This window comes from Triticum dicoccoides, chromosome 7B (assembly GCF_002162155.2).
Source record: "Triticum dicoccoides isolate Atlit2015 ecotype Zavitan chromosome 7B, WEW_v2.0, whole genome shotgun sequence".
Taxonomy (NCBI): Eukaryota; Viridiplantae; Streptophyta; class Magnoliopsida; order Poales; family Poaceae; genus Triticum; species Triticum dicoccoides.
The window spans coordinates 654,975,323-654,993,540 of record NC_041393.1 but is presented as its reverse complement, the minus strand read 5'-3'; positions in this window follow the sequence as shown (position 1 = coordinate 654,993,540).

The window sequence follows — 18,218 nt, the reverse complement described above, 5'->3', positions numbered from 1 at the left end:
GGTGGGGGTGGATGAATAGGACCTCGTGGTGTTGCCTATGGATGAACATGACCCCGCTCGAGCCGGTTGGGGCTGGATGAACACGACCCTGTGGAGGGCTGGATGAACAGGACGACCCTATGGAGGGCTGGATGAACAGTAGCCGGTGGAGGGCTGGATGGACAGTAGCTCGTGAAGGGGTGGTTGAATAGGACCCCGTAGAGAGGGCTGGTTGAACAATAGCCAGTGGAGTAGCGCGCGGTGGACGCTGGAGGAGGTCGATGGTGGATGAACAGTAGCCCGTGGGGGCTGGAGGAGGTCGATGGTGGAGATGAACTGTATCCCATGGAGTCCCATTTTGCGGTACGCCACACACCTAATGATGAACAAGACCCCCGTTTCGACCGTAGCGCTCCAACACACGTCTGTTTCCTTCGTTTTGCGGTACGCCACACCCCTCTCGATCAACAAGACCCCGTTTCGACCATAGGAGGTCCAACAGAAGTCCGTTTCCTCCATTTTGCGGTACACCAGACCCCTCCCGATGAACAGGATCCTGTTTCGATCGTGGCCGGTCAAACACAAAGCCGTTTCCTCTATTATGCAGTACGCCAGGCCTCGTTTATATCGGATGTTTTGTCCAAGCCCTCCCGATGAACACGATGATGTATTTCATTCTGATCCAGCCGGTTGGCTCCCCACGAACACGACGACGACACAGTTTCTCCATTCCAACCCAGCCATGTACACGAGCCCTGACGGTACATATGCGCGAGTAGGCGTTCGAGACCCCGCCCGTATGTACATACGTGGCTGTATTTTCTTTCTTGCACATTGGCCGCTTTACGTACGTGTACATGCTACGTGTGCGCCTCTACTTCGACACGTGCGCGCCTCTACATCGACCAGAATGACAACGCTACGTACGCTTCGATCAGGTGGGTCCCGACTGTCAGGCACTTCCTTGCGTGCGAAGATGTAGCTGGTGGGTCTCAACAGTCATAGGGGCGAATCATTTTTTCCCGGATGCACTTCCTTGCATGCGAAGATGTAGCTGGTGGGTCCCAGCAGTCAGGGGGAAAATGTTTTTTCGCAAAATACAGTGGCCCATCTGGTGGGTCCCTGCTGTCAGGTGGAGGAATAATTATTTTCCGCGTAATAAGGAGCCAATTCCTTGCGGCTATTGTGACCTAGCTGTCAGCCTATCAACATACAGTACTCTTCCAATGGAAGTCGTTCCTTGACCACGTTGACCACGCCGCGCCGAGAGCACCAGGGCGGTGGATGATGGCGAAGCCTAGGAAGGGGGCGACGCAGAGCCGGGTAAGATGCGATAGTGGATGCCCACGCATAGAGGAGTATGAGGGTTCACTGATTCGGCTCCGGTGTGAGGCTACCGTCACTGCAGAATAACAGGGGGTGTGGTTGAGTAGAGGGATGGCCTGGCCAGCGGTGGGAGTAGTAGGGGGCGGTGAGGCCTCCGCAGAATCATAGCCGGCCATGGGAGGCAGGAGTAGGTGGCACGACCGGCGCTGGTTTGGGCGGCTGGAGCAAGAATACCAAAGGTTGAAGAAGCACTACGGCCGTTGGATGGATATCATATGCTCACTGGAGCTAGAATTGTTCATATTGACTAAGTTGACAAAGCCCTCTGTCCCTGTCAACTTAGTAGGTCCACAAGTCAGCCTCCCACCGAGGTGGGTCCCAGCTAGCAGGGGGAGTATTCATTTTTTTGAATTACAGTCCATTAGCTGGGCTAGGTGAACAAGTAATGTAGCTTTCATGCGGTCCATTCATTTTTTTCCTAAAAAATTACAGGTTATTTCCACTTTCTCGAAATACATGATTTTGCTGGGTTGATTCTAATTATAATGTTGGGTTGGGCCAGCAATGTTATCAAAAAATAAACAGGGGCTGAGCATTTTGTTATAAATATATTTAAATAATAAGTGATTTATTATTGCATTGGTCCTTAAATCTTACCATGCTTTTGTACACAATCACCAGGATTTTCGTTGCCAAAAACATCCAGGATTTTATTGTTAAAAAATTATTTTTATAAGTTAATAAGATGTGGGATATTGTTTTCTTACATATGTAAGTATCTATTAAATATATGATGACAATAAAAATAATATATAATAACATATAAAATAATGTAAGCATATATAATATAGTTAGAAGGGAAACATAAGTTGGACCAGGTGTTCCTATTCTTATATACAAAAATTGAACATACCTCTACGTTTTCTTCAAAAAAATACATAAATTGGGCTGCCGATGTTTCAAGAAATATAAAACCTTGGATGGGAGGTCCATAGGCCGGTCGATACATGACGACCCTCAAGAAAATACAAAACAACATGTCGTGGGTTGCACATGTTGAAAAAGAAAGACTAGACGGGGCAGCCCAAAACCCAGTTGATACTTGCTGCCCCAGTGATAATAAATGATACCTACCAGCTCCCCGGCTTCATTGTGAATAAATTCTTCTATAGTAACTACGTTGAAGCACCTAAAAAAAGTAACTATGTTGACAAACCCGTGGGCCCCAACGCCAGTATAGCATTAGGAGGAAGTAATTTTCGATGAGGCACTTGCTTGCGTACGGTCATAGACCTGGTGGGTCCTGATTGTCCACCTCTCCACGTACATTCCTCTCGAGATTCCTCTCGTTTGTTTAGCATGTTCACAACGGCAGATAGCGGCGTCGCGGCGAGTGCACAAAGGCACAGGAGGAGATCCGACCACCTGAGGAAGTGCCTTATTAGTAATGAAACTATTGAACTAGCCTAGTGGCCAAGTGACACTACCCGACAGCTGTTCCGGTCGGGTTCGATTACACCTGTGCAGGGAAAATATCTCCAAATTTTTTGCCTCTGCCTTTATTGACATGTGGGTCCCCATTATCATCTACGCACACCACGTCCAACACTTGCCAAAACATCATCCCTCGTTTTCTCTGTTTTTCGCATACTTGACATTGTGTGGGCATTTTGAAAATAGCATATCTTTTTGACTGTGCATCATATGAAGATGTGCTATGCATGAATGTTGATCAACATGATGTTAAGTGGCTGGTGGTTCCATTTTCGACCATGAATAAAACTTCCAACATGATGTTAACCCTATTTGAAAAGGCCGTGTTAATATGAATGCTCTGCCTCTAAAAGTTGCAGTTTCTTATCTGAAACTGAAACTTGCAGTTTCTTCTCTGAGAATCACATTGTCTGCACTTTTATACTCCTATGGAACTACATCTTTTTAAGTGCTAAAAATAGATCTCTAGAATTCATAAAATACTTCATATGCTCAATACTGCAAATCTTAAATTCAGAAGACATTCATATCTGAAAGTACTCTCAAGATACACAACACAAAACACAATTCACAATCTGCAAATACTGACAACCCAAAGCTCCTCCTCACAATTCACAACCTGCCCGACTATTGGACTGGGGGGGGGGCAGTCCCCTCCTATTCCTCGGCGGTAGACAGCCGCCCCGTGAGACGATGTGAACGGCGAGGGAGAGGATGGCGGGGAAGCGTCATCGGGCCAACTGCTTTTCTCCTCTTGCAGTTGGGTTCGGTTGACGAAGACTCCACCGGCTCGCTTTGGCATGACACCCTCACAAACATCACCATGTAGATGCTCGATCCTTCAATCTCTGGTGGATGCTCCATATGGGATCGATACTCCCACCACCGTTCCCTCACGATCGGATTCGGGGAATCTGTTTGCTCCATGGCCCAAAGGAGCATATCTATGTACTCCCGCGCGACTCCCTACGGGAGTATCACCGCCTTTTCGCTGTGTTGCAGATATTTGGCCATGGATGTCGCTGTTGCCGCTAGTTGGTCCTTGTTGTCAAACCAAGACTGTATCTCCAACATCCTAGCTAGTTTCACAGGGTTGCCGTTTGCGATTCTCATGTATCGGTTGTACTCCTCCATCGATCTACTTCTCCATAGCACCTTCACGCGCCGGCGGTAGTTTTTGAATGGAAGAGGAGAGGAGCAGCGCTGGTCTAGATTAGAACGGGAGAGGAGCAACGCTGGTTTTGGATTGGAACAGGAGAGGAGGGGCGGTGGTTTTGAAATGGAAGAGGAGAGGAGCGGCGCTGGATTTATATTGGAACAGGAGAGGAGTGGCGGTGGTTTAAGAGGAGAAGAGTGGAAGAGCAGCACTGGTCTTGGAAGTATTTTTTGTTTTGCATATTTTGGGTTAAAGTTTGACCACGTACTATATTTGACAAGCAAAATGTGAATGTGAAAGTGCAACTATCCCTAGGTGGTTTTGGTAATTCATAACAACATATAGCTCATTGAGCTAATGCTATTCCAAGACTATTATTTCAGGAAGCTCAATGAATGGCATGGCATGGATGATGAAAGTGGATCCCTCAAAATATCAAGGACAAAGGATTGGCTCAATCTCAAAAGCTCAAGACTCTACATTTTATATTTCAGTGATCCAATATCACATTGAGTCTATAGGAAAAGCCAATACTATCAAGGAGGGATGAGGTGTTGCTTAATGAGCCTCTTGCTTCATGTGCTTAGTGATATGCTCCAAATACCCTCAACTACTTTCTCACATCCTCATATGACCTAAACCTAAAGCCAAAATCGGTCACACCGATTCTTTCTATCCGGCGCCACCGAGTTCAAATGTCATAGCCACTGCCACATACCCTAGGCAAATCGGTCTCACCGATAGGGATCTCGGTCTCACCGAGATGGGATTGTAATCTCTATGTTTCCCTTCGTAACGTTTCGGTCTAACTGAAGTGAGCGATCGGTCCCACCGAGATTGCAATGTAAACTCTCTGTTTCCTTTTCGTAACATTTCGGTCTCACCGAAAAGAGCGAATCGGTCCCACCGAGTTTACCTGACCAACTCTCTGGTTAGCTAATTACCAAAATCGGTCTCACCGAGTTTGTGTAATCGGTCTCACCGAGATTACGTTATGCCCTAACCCTAACCATATCGGTCCTACCGAGTTGCATGTCTGTCCCACCGAAAATCCTAACGGTCACTAGGTTTACTAAATCGGTCTGACCGAGTTTGTTGATTCGGTCCCACCGAGATTTGTAAATTGTGTGTAACGGTTAGATTTTGTGTTGAGGCTATATATACCCCTCCACCTCCTCTTCATTCGTGAAGAGAGCCATCAGAATAAACCTACACTTCCAACTTACCAGTCCTGAGAGAGAACCACCTAATCATGTGTTGAGGCCAAGATATTCCATTCCTACCATATGAATCTTGATCTCTAGCCTTCCCCAAGTTGCTTTCCACTCAAATCTTCTTTCCACTAGATCCAAATCCTATGAGAGAGAGTTGAGTGTTGGGGAGACTATCATTTGAAGCACAAGAGCAAGGAGTTCATCATCAACGCACCATTTGTTACTTCTTGGAGAGTGGTGTCTCCTAGATTGGCTAGGTGTCACTTGGAAGCCTCCGACAAGATTGTGGAGTTGAACCAAGGAGTTTGTAAGGTCAAGGAGATCGCCTACTTCGTGAAGATCTACCGCTAGTGAGGCAAGTCCTTCGTGGGCGACGACCATGGTGGGATAGACAAGGTTGCTTCTTCGTGGACCCTTCGTGGGTGGAGCCCTCTGTGGACTCGCGCAACCGTTACCCTTCGTGGGTTGAAGTCTCCATCAACGTGGATGTACGATAGCACCACCTATCGGAACCACGACAAAAACATCCGTGTCTCCAACTGCGTTTGAATCTTCCAAACCCTTCCCTTTACTTTCTTGCAAGTTGCATGCTTTAATTTCCGCTGCCTGTATACTCTTTGCATGCTTTCTTGATTTGAGTGATGATTGCTTGACTTGTCCAAAGATTGCTAAAATCTGCCAAACTCTAAAATTGGGAAAAGGTTAAGTTTTTAATAGGTCAAGTAGTCTAATCACCCCCCCTCTAGACATACTTCAAGGTCCTACAAGTGGTATCATTGCCTTGGTCTCCATTTTCCTTGATTTCCATAGCTTTTGGTGGTCATAGCCTTGGTTTCACAACCTAGGAGAGTATGGCGTCTAGCGAGGGAAATTATCACCGTAGAGGTCCTTACTTTGATGGAACTAATTTTGCTAGTTGGAAGCATAAGATGAAAATGCATATTCTTGGACATAACCCCGCCGTTTGGGCTATTGTTTGCATTGGCTTGCAAGGTGAATTCTTTGATGGGAGAGAACCAAACCGTGAAGCGAGTGCGGATGAATTGAAGATGCTGCAATACAATGCTCAAGCTTGTGATATCCTCTTCAATGGTTTATGCCCCGAAGAATTCAATAAAATCAGCCATCTTGAGAATGCAAAGGAAATTTGGGACACTTTGATTGATATGCATGATGGTACCGACTCCGGCAAGGAATCCAAGTTGGATGTGCTCCAAAGTCAGCTTGACAAGTTCAAAATGAAGGATGGTGAAGGTGTCGCTGAAATGTACTCTAGGCTTGCTCTTATCACAAATGAGATTGCCGGCTTAGTGAGTGAAGAGATGACCGACAGATTCATCATCAAGAAGATCCTAAGAGCATTGGATGGAAAATATGATACCGTGTGCACATTGATTCAAATGATGCCCAATTACAAGAATCTCAAGCCAACAGAGGTCATTGGTAGAATTGTTGCGCATGAGATGTCACTCAAGGATAAGGAAGAACTTCACAATAAGTCAAGTGGTGCTTACAAAGCCTCATGTGAAGCCCCCACATCATCAAGTGAGAAACAAACCTTTAATGAAGAATTGAGCTTAATGGTGAAGAATTTCAACAAATTCTACAAGAGTAGAAGCAAAAAAGAAGCTCTAAGTCAAGGTCCTACAATGACAAGAGATCTTCCAGTCGAGAGCGCAATTGCTACAATTGTGGGAGACCCGGACACTATTACAATGAGTGTACGGCACCCTACAAAAGAAGAGAAGATTCTCCAAAAAGAAGAAGTAGAAGAGAAGAATCACCGCCAAGGGAGAGAAGGAGTAGAGATGATCGTTATGAACGAAGACCCTCACGGAGAAGCAAGGATTCGGAAAGGAAGGACAAGTCATCAAGGAGCTACACAAAATGAAGACATCAAGCTCATGTTGGTGAATGGGTATCCGGCTCCGACTCCGACCATCACTCCGAGAGAAGCTATCACTCCGACTCCGTATATACTCAAGATGAATGTGTTGCCGGTCTAACACTTGTGTCAACCAACTCCTATGACATATTTGACTCACCAAATGAAGGAATTGGAAGATGCTTCATGGCTAGAGGCCCTAAGGTAACTCATCCTGAGTATGTTGATTTCAATAGTGATGAAGATGACTTGCTAGGTGATGATGATTTACTTATTGACAACTCTGGTGATGAATACTATGATGAAACGTCAATTAATCATGCTAAACAAGATAAACGAATGACAATGATAAGGAGAAGATTGAGCTTCTAACTAAAGAACTAAACACTCTTAAGTTAGCTCATGAAACTATCTTCGAAAATCATTGAGAAATTTTAAGGGCTCATGAGAAGTTACGCTATGAAAAGCTAAATCTTGAGCAAGAGCATGAGTTCTTAAAGGCAATCAATGATGATCTTCGCAAGAAAAGTTCTTCTTATATTGCCAAGCGTTTACTCTTATCTACTTACATGCCTCAAGTCAAGTCTAGTAACAAGAACAAGAAAGATTCTTGCTCTAGTAGTAAAAATAACAATGCTAAATCCAATATTGTTTCTTCTAGTAGTTCTCTTGATTCCACTAATGATTCTCTTAGCCAAGTTACACTTGAGCAAGTAAATAGCTTATTGAAGGGAATTATAGAGAAAGGTGTATACAAGAGCCTTGCCGGGAGTAAGAAATTCGAGGAAATTGTACGCAAGGAAGGAAGGCACCGGAAGAATCAAGGTGTTGGTTTTGAACGAAAGTTCAATGCCAATGGAGTTGAGTGGGAAGAAGATCAATACCCCAAGACGAAGTTTGTTCCTCAACAAGAGAAGTATGATCCTACTTCCATCAAGGGGACACAAGCACAAGATGATCTTCCACCACAAGACCACAAGAACAAAGGCAAGGACAAGCTTCAAGAGGAGATTGATGCATTTGAAGAAGCACCTAAGGCCTTGGTCAAGAGGGTTCCCAAGACTACGTCAAGTTCTACTTCATCAAGCACAACTACTACACCAAGGATTCCCATCAAGATGATGTGGATCCCGAAGAAGAAGAACTAGAGAGTTCTTGAGGCTGACTCCGCCAACATTCTTCATTCATATCTTTATGGAAAGGACAAGTGCAATCAACTTCCACATCTTGCACTAGTTCAAGGAGTTAGAAACACTCATGTTGGTAAGGCAAGGGACAAGGTAACCTAATGCTTTCATGGACATCATATTGTGTGTGCATCACTCTATGTCTATGGATATTCTTGTTTGTTCCTTGTGGGACTAACCCGTGTAGGTATTGAAAGTGCAACCCACTCCAAAGAATTGCTCCAAAAGATCTACATCAACATTGAACATCCACATCTTCAACACCTACATGAAGTCATCATCGAGAAAACCCAAGGTTAGTTCATCCCTCTAAGGGGGGATCTCACATCTAGGGGGAGCTTAACTCTAAAAATTGAGTCAAAGCAACTCTAATGATGTGAACACATCAATGCATTATGTAAAAGTGGTAACCCCACTTGAGCTTAAACGATGAGTATGACCTATGATCAAATGTTCTCATTTGACTCCTAAGTCAATATACTCATATATAGATTACCTAGTCATCGCCAATTGTGGGATAGATGCTAGAATTGGTTGTGCATGCTTTGCCACATATTTCATTTGTCATTTTATTGTGTGAGCATGTTGGTTGCATATTTTACTCATTCAAGGACATCCACTTGTTGTTTTGATTGATTGGCTTCTTTTTCTTTGGCCAAGTGGATGGACAAGAATGCCTAAGAACCTTCTCTAGCTATCTATGCTTTTCTCGTCTCAAACTCTATTCATGCTACATCACAAAATTTGATCAAGTCAGATTCGAACCACTCTGTGTGAGGAGCACTTGGAGTCCCCGATTCGTCATAGACTTAAACTTCCAAAACTTCTTTGTGATTTTCGGTCTGACCGATTCCTCCATTTCGGTCCTACCGAGATCACTAAGTCGATCTAGGTTTTCAATCTCGGTGCAACTGATTTGAACTTTTCGGTCACACCGAGTTGCTGTAACTGTTAACAGTTATGCATCTCGGTGCCACCGAGTTGTTCCACTCAGTCACACTGACAGTGTCGGGCTATATATACTCACGGGCAAATTTTGGAAAACTTTCTCCGAAACTCCTCGCCCGCGCATAGCTTGCTCTACCTACTAGGTCTATGGATCGTCGACTTCGTCGCCAGCCGCTTCCTATCGCTGGCCTCCGCCGCCGTTAATGGATTTCTTCTCTGCCGTTGCCGCCGTAGTGAGTTCACCGTCGAACTAGGGTATGAACTCGATCACAGTGCTATCCTCATCTAATTCTCACCACATTGTGTTCGTAATGCATCTTGCCACAATTGAAACACTCCTATCCAGTCAATGCGATCCTTAGAATAGATGTGATTCGAAAATTTAGGGTTAGGTTTCCGCCGAAACCATCTCGGACCCACCGAGTTGAAAAACTCGGTCCCACCGATTTGGCTAATGCCATTGCACTAGTAAGTCTCGGTCTGACGGAGAATTACAAATCGGTGTGACCGATTTTAGAACTTTGTGAAACCCTAGCAGTCTCGGTGCCACCGAACTGTGACTCAGTCTGACCGAGTTCACTAGTTTAGGTTCCAAAACTGCTTCAGTATCACCGAGTTTGAAAATCGGTAGATCCGAAATGCTTTCTGTGGAAACTAAAACTAAATTTTGTGAATCATTCTTTTGCAAAAATCTCTGCATTTTGTGATGCTCATCCACTCTATCTCATCTATAACTATTCACAGGGTCAGCAGTCAGTGATTTGCAGCATGTCAGACCAAAGTGATAGTCAGAACAAGTCAGCAGAGCAGATTCACATGAGTGAGGGCACTAGTCCCTCTAGCAGCTCAGATGAGGGGAGCAGAAGCACTCCCAGCAATTTGCCCAAAGCAGCTACAAGATCTAGAATGAAGAGAACCTCAGACTCTGAGGATGAGGATTATGTTGCTGTTGAAGATGAGGCTACTTCCAAGAAGGTAGTGCTCAAGAAGGTGCTCAGTTCAACTACAGTAAATCCAGGCATGAAGATCAAAAGGCCAGCAGGAAGACAGCGAATGTCCAAAGCCAGAGGATCAACTCAAGTACCAGAAAAGCCTGATCCCAAAGAGCCAGCTGCAGAAGGAAAAAAAGGAAGGAAAGGATCAAGAAGACCATGGCCAGAGTTGTTGGTCAACCTTCCATGATGGAAGAGGGAGAAGAGGTTGCTGAACCAGCACCCAAGGCACAAAAGCTGATGGGTGATGCTATAAAGTCAGGGGCTGCAACATCAAAGCCCAAAGAAGCACCCAAAGCTGCCTCCAAGCCCAAGATTGCACCAAAGAGAAATACCAGGAGTATACCAGCAGCTGAGAAGAACAAGGCCCCAATGCCTGAGGTTGCTGCTGAGGTAGATGAAGAAGGGCAGATCTTAAGGAAGCTGAAACCCAAGATCCCAGACCTCAATGATGCTCATCCTGTGGCTGAGAACATGAAAATCAGGAGAGACTCAGGGTTGAGGCTATGGAGAGAGTCAGATCCATATGCCACCAGGAGAAGGACTGCTGTAGATTACAGGTTCCACACCAAGGAACAGCAGGACTTCTATGAGACAATCTTGTTGGACAAGAAGCCCATAGTGTGTGATATGAGGTGGGTCGACTGGACCTACATGAAGGAAAATGAGAACACTATCCTAGAGTGCAAGACAGTTTCATTGCTTGTGGAGTTGCAGATTTTGTTGGGCAGAAGCTCACCAACTGGAATGATGAACTCATTATGCAATTCTACTCCACAACACACTTCTATCCAGATGGCAGTTTAGTTTGGATGTCTGAAGGAACGAGATACCAGTCAACCATTGAGGAATGGGCAAGCCTGGTCAATGCCCCAAAGGAAAGTGAAGATGACTTGGATATTTATGCCAAGAAGAAAATGGATCATAACTCAATGTCACATATGTACAAGGAGATCCCTGATGAAGCACCTGAGATTTTCAAGTTTGGATCAGTTCATTTTCTTCTGTCAGGGCTGCCTACGATCAACCAGATCTTAAGGCACACTCTTTTGCCCAAATCAGGTGATCACAACATGATTAGAGGGCATGAAATAAACTTGCTACATGTATTTGATGTGCCCCAGAAATTCAAGGTCATGAGCCTTATGGTTGAAACTATCAAGAGGACTGCAGCAGACCAGAAGAGAAGTTGTGGATATGCCCCACAGATTCAGGAGTTGATTAACTCAAAGATGGGCACAGGAAAATATCAGTTGGATAAAGAACACTTTGCTCTCTATCCAGACTTTGAGGACAATCAAGTTGTCATGAATGAGGATGAACCATCATCAGTGCAAGCTCAAGCGAAGAAGGAGAAAGCAAGGAAAGAGAAGGCTGCCAAGATGCCAACTCAAGAGGAGGCATCTGAGTATTTCTTGAAGAACAAGCAGGAGCAGCTTGGTTACTTGATAGCATCAACACCGAGGATTGAGAAGGGGTTGGCCACCCTAACTCAAAACTAGGAGAGCCTGGAAAGGATCATGGAACAAAAATTCTATGATCTTGATGTCAAAGTGACTGAGATTCAGTCAGTTGTGGAACAGCTTCAGGATGACATGCAGGAGAGGAAGGGCAAGACAACCACTGATGCATTTGCCAGAGTGCCTAGAGCTCAGAGGTCAGCTGCAGTGCCTGTGACAGACATAAGAGCCACATCATCTGCACCAGCTACAGCTCCTACAGCTCTAGTGCAACCAGCTCCAGCACCAACTCCTCCAGCTCCATCTACATCGACTAAAGCCTTCATTCTTGGAGTTATCCGGACACCACCACCACCTGAAGACCAAGCCTGAGAGAGATCTAGCACTATGCATTTCTATGAACTTTTTGGTAACTTGTTGCCAAAGGGGGAGAAAAATGTATAGATCATAGGCTTCGAGAGAGAGATTTGCTGTTTTTTGTTCTCTCTTGTCTTCTTGGTTAAACTGGTTTTCTTTTGATTGCTTGAGATACTTTGCAATTACCTGTGAGATATTGATGATCATGTGTTTGATCATAAGCTACACTTATGCATGTTTGATGATATTATCTTACCTATCCTTATATGATCATTCACTTTTCTTGGAGATGAGTGCATGCATTCAATCTTTATTATTTTGAGCGCTCCACCAAGATGTATGTGACATGGAAGAGTAACCCATGAGCCTATTTCCTTGTGCATTTGCAGTCCAAAGCAAATCTTAAAATATGCACAAATTTAGGGGGAGCTCTTGCTTATCACATACTTCTCAAAGCGACGATGTTTTTCAATCTTATTATCATTTGTCGAAGCTTTGATCTATATGTTGTCATCAATTACCAAAAAGGGGGAGATTGAAAGTGCAACTATCCCTAGGTGGTTTTGGTAATTCATAAAAACATATAGCTCATTGAGCTAATGCTATTCCAGGACTATTATTTCAGGAAGCTGAATGAATGGCATGGCATGGATGATGAAAGTGGATCCCTCAAAATATCAAGGACAAAGGATTGGCACAAGCTTAAAAGCTCAAGACTCTACATTTTATATTTCAGTGATCCAACATCACATTGAGTCTATAGGAAAAGCCAATACTATCAAGGAGGGATGAGGTGTTGCTTAATGAGCCTCTTGCTTCATGTGCTTAGTGATATGCTCCAAATACCCTCAACTACTTTCTCACATCCTTATATGACCTAAACCTAAAGCCAAAATCGGTCACACCGATTCTTTCTACCCGGTGCCACCGAGTTCAAATGTCATAGCCACTGCCACAAACCCTAGGCAAATCGGTCTCACCGATAGGGATCTCGGTCTCACCGAGATGGGATTGTAATCTCTCTGTTTCCCTTCGTAACGTTTTGGTCTAACCGAAGTGGGCGATCGGTCCCACCGAGATTGCAATGTAAACTCTCTGTTTCCCTTTCGTAACATTTTGGTCTCACCGAAAAGAGAGAATCGGTCCCACCGAGTCTACCTGACCAACTCTCTGGTTAGCTAATTACCAAAATCGGTCTCACCGAGTTTGTGTAATCGGTCTCACCGAGATTACGTTATGCCCTAACCCTAACCATATCGGTCCTACCGAGTTGCATGTCGGTCCCACCGAAAATCCTAACGGTCACTAGGTTTACTAAATCGGTCTGACTGAGTTTGTTGATTCGGTCCCACTGAGATTGGTAAATCGTGTGTAACGGTTAGATTTTGTGTGGAGGCTATATATACCCTCCACTTCCTCTTCATTCGTGAAGAGAGCCATCAGAACAAACCTACACTTCCAACTTACCAGTCCTGAGAGAGAACCACCTACTCATGTGTTGAGGCCAAGATATTCCATTCCTACCATATGAATCTTGATCTCTAGCCTTCCCCAAGTTGCTTTCCACTCAAATCTTCTTTCCACCAGATCCAAATCCTATGAGAGAGAGTTGAGTGTTGGGGAGACTATCATTTGAAGCACAAGAGCAAGGAGTTCATCATCAACGCACCATTTGTTACTTCTTGGAGAGTGGTGTCTCCTAGATTGGCTAGGTGTCACTTGGGAGCCTCCGACAAGATTGTGGAGTTGAACCAAGGAGTTTGTAAGGGAAAGGAGATCGCCTACTTCGTGAAGATCTACCGCTAGTGAGGCAAGTCCTTCGTGGGCGACGACCATGGTGGGATAGACAAGGTTGCTTCTTCGTGGACCCTTCGTGGGTGGAGACCTCCATGGACTCGCGCAACCGTTACCCTTCGTGGGTTGAAGTCTCCATCAACGTGGATGTATGATAGCACCACCTATCAGAACCACGACAAAAACATCCGTGTCTCCAACTACGTTAGAATCCTCCAAACCCTTCCCTTTACTTTCTTGCAAGTTGCATGCTTTAATTTCTGCTGCCTATATACTCTTTGCATGCTTTCTTGATTTGAGTGATGATTGCTTGACTTGTCCAAAGATTGCTAAAATCTGCCAAACTCTAAAATTGGGAAAAGGTTAAGTTTTTAATTGATCAAGTAGTCTAATCACCCCCTCTAGACATACTTCAAGGTCCTGCAAGTGGTATCACAGCCTTGGTCTCCATTTGCTTTGACTTCCATAGCTTTTGGTGGTCATAGCCTTGGTTTCACAACCTAGGAGAGTATGGCCTCTAGCGAGCGAAATTATCACCGTAGAGGTCCTTACTTTGATGGAACTAATTTTGCTAGTTGGAAGCATAAGATGAAAATGCATATTCTTGGATATAACCCCGCCGTTTGGGCTATTGTTTGTATTGGCTTGCAAGGTGAATTTTTGATGGGAGAGAACCAAACCGTGAAGCGAGTGCGGATGAATTGAAGATGCTGCTATACAACGCTCAAGCTTGTGATATCCTCTTCAATGGTTTATGCCCCGACGAATTCAACAAAATCAGCCGTCTTGAGAATGCAAAGGAATTTGGGGACACTTTGATTGATATGCATGATGGTACCGACTCCGTCAAGGAATCCAAGTTGGATGTGCTCCAAAGTCAGCTTGACAAGTTCAAAATGAAGGATGGTGAAGGTGTCGCTGAAATGTACTCTAGGCTTGCTCTTATCACAAATGAGATTGCCGGCTTAGGGAGTGAAGAGATGAACGACAGATTCATCATCAAGAAGATCCTAAGAGCATTGGATGGAAAATATGATACCGTGTGCACATTGATTCAAATGATGCACAATTACAAGAATCTCAAGCCAACAGAGGTCATTGGTAGAATTGTTGCGCATGAGATGTCACTCAAGGATAAGGAAGAACTTCACAATAAGTCAAGTGGTGCTTACAAAGCCTCATGTGAAGCCCCCACATCATCAAGTGAGAAACAAACCTTCAATGAAGAATTGAGCTTAATGGTGAAGAATTTCAACAAATTCTACAAGAGTAGAAGCAAAGAAAGAAGCTCTAAGTCAAGGTCCTACAATGACAAGAGATCTTCTAGTCGAGAGCGCAATTGCTACAATTGTGGGAGACCCGGACACTATTACAATGAGTGTACGGCACCCTACAAAAGAAGAGAAGATTCTCCAAAAAGAAGAAGTAGAAGGGAAGAATCACCGCCAAGGGAGAGAAGGAGTAGAGATGATCATTATGAACGAAGACCCTCACGGAGAAGCAAGGATTCGGAAAGGAAGGACAAGTCATCAAGGAGCTACACAAAACGAAGACATCAAGCTCATGTTGGTGAATGGGTATCCGGCTCCGACTCCGACCATCACTCCGAGAGAAGCTATCACTCCGACTCCGAATATACTCAAGATGAAGGTGTTTCCGGTCTAGCACTTGTGTCAACCAACTCCTATGACATATTTGACTCACCAAATGAAGGAATTGGAAGATGCTTCATGGCTAAAGGCCCTAAGGTAACTCATCCCGAGTATGTTGATTTCAATAGTGATGAAGATGACTTGCTAGGTGATGATGATTTACTTATTGACAAATCTAGTGATGAATACTATGATGAAACGTCAATTAATCATGCTAAACAAGATAAAACGAATGACAATGATAAGGAGAAGATTGAGCTTCTAACTAAAGAACTAAACACTCTTAAGTTAGCTCATGAAACTATCTTCGAAAATCATCGAGAACTTTTAAGGGCTCATGAGAAGTTACGCTTTGAAAAGCTCAATCTTGAGCAAGAGCATGAGTTCTTAAAGGCAATCAATGATGATCTTCGCAAGAAAAGTTCTTCTTATATTGCCAAGCGTTTACTCTTATCTACTTACATGCCTCAAGTCAAGTCTAGTAACAAGAACAAGAAAGATTCTTCCTCTAGTAGTAACAATAACATGCTAAATCCAATATTGTTGCTTCTAGTAGTTCTCTTGATTCCACTAATGATTCTCTTAGCCAAGTTACAATTGATCAAGAAAATAGCTTATTGAAGGGAATTATAGAGAAACGTGTATACAAGAGCCTTGCCGGGAGTAAGCAATTCGAGGAAATTGTACGCAAGCAAGGAAGGCACCGGAAGAATCAAGGTGTTGGTTTTGAACGAAAGTTCAATGCCAATGGAGTTGAGTGGGAAGAAGATCAATACCCCAAGATGAAGTTTGTTCCTCAACAAGAGAAGTATGATCCTACTTCCTTCAAGGGGACACAAGCACAAGATGATCTTCCACCACAAGACCACAAGAACAAAGGCAAGGACAAGCTTCAAGAGGAGATTGATGCATTTGAAGAAGCACCTAAGGCCTTGGTCAAGTGGGTTCCCAAGACTACGTCAAGTTCTACTTCATCAAGCACAACTACTACACCAAGGATTCCCATCAAGATGATGTGGATCCCGAAGAAGAAGAACTAGAGAGTTCTTGAGGGTGACTCCGCCAACATTCTTCATTCATATCTTTATGGCAAGGACAAGTGCAATCAACTTTCACATCTTGCACTAGTTCAAGGAGTCACAAACCCTCATGTTGGTAAGGCAAGGGACAAGGTAACCTAATGCTTTCATGGACATCATATTGTGTGTGCATCACTCTATGTCTATGGATATTCTTGTTTGTTCCTTGTGGGACTAACCCGTGTAGGTATTGAAAGTGCAACCCACTCCAAGGGATTGCTCCAAAAGATCTACATCAACATTGAGCATCCACATCTTCAACACCTACATGAAGTCATCATCGACAAAACCCAAGGTTAGTTCATCCCTCTAAGGGGGGATCTCACATAGGGGGAGCTTAACTCTAAAAATTGAGTCAAAGCAACTCTAATGATGTGAACACATCAATGCATTATGTAAAAGTGGTAACCCCACTTGAGCTTAAACGATGAGTATGACCTATGATCAAATGTTCTCATTTGACTCCTAAGTCAATATACTCATATATAGATTACCTAGTCATCGCCAATTGTGGGATAGATGCTAGAATTGGTTGTGCATGCTTTGCCACATATTTCATTTGTCATTTTATTGTGTGAGCATGTTGGTTGCATATTTTACTCATTCAAGGACATCCACTTGTTGTTTTGATTGATTGGCTTCTTTTTCTTTGGCCAAGTGGATGGACAAGAATGCCTAAGAACCTTCTCTAGCAATCTATGCTTTTCTCGTCTCAAACTCTATTCATGCCACATCACAAAATTTGATCAAGTCAGATTCGAACCACTCTGTGTGAGGAGCACTTGGAGTCCCCGATTCGTCATAGACTTAAACTTCCAAAACTTCTTTGTGATTTTCGGTCTGACCGATTCCTCCATTTCGGTCCTACTGAGATCACTAAGTCGATCTAGGTTTTCAATCTCGGTGCAACCGATTTGAACTTTTCGGTCACACCGAGTTGCTGTAACTGTTAACAGTTATGCATCTTGGTGCCACCGAGTTGTTCCACTCAGTCACACTGACAGTGTCGGGCTATATATACTCACGGGCAAATTTTGGAAAACTTTCTCCGAAACTCCTCGCCCGCGCATAGCTTGCTCTACCTACTAGGTCTATGGATCGTCGACTTCGTCGCCAGCCGCCTCCTATCGCTGGCCTCCGCCGCCGTTAACGGATTTCTTCTCCGCCGTTGCCGCCGTAGCGAGTTCACCGCCGAACTAGGGTATGAACTCGATCACAGTGCTATCCTCATCTAATTCTCAGCACATTGTGTTCGTAATGTATCTTGCCACAATTGAAACACTCCTATCCAGTCAATGCGATCCTTAGAATAGATGTGATTCGAAAACTTAGGGTTAGGTTTCCGCCGAAACCATCTCGGACCCACCGAGTTGAAAAACTCGGTCCCACCGATTTGGCTAACGCCATTGCACTAGTAAGTCTCGGTCTGACCGAGAATTACAAATCGGTGTGACCGATTTTAGAACTTTGTGAAACCCTAGCAGTCTCGGTGCCACCGAACTGTGACTCAGTCTGACCGAGTTCACTAGTTTAGGTTCCAAAACTGCTTCAGTATCACCGAGTTTGAAAATCGGTAGATCCGAAATGCTTTCTGTGGAAACTAAAACTAAGTTTTTTGAATCATTCTTTTGCAAAAATCTCTGCATTTTGTGATGCTCATCCACTCTATCTCATCTATAACTATTCACAGGGTTA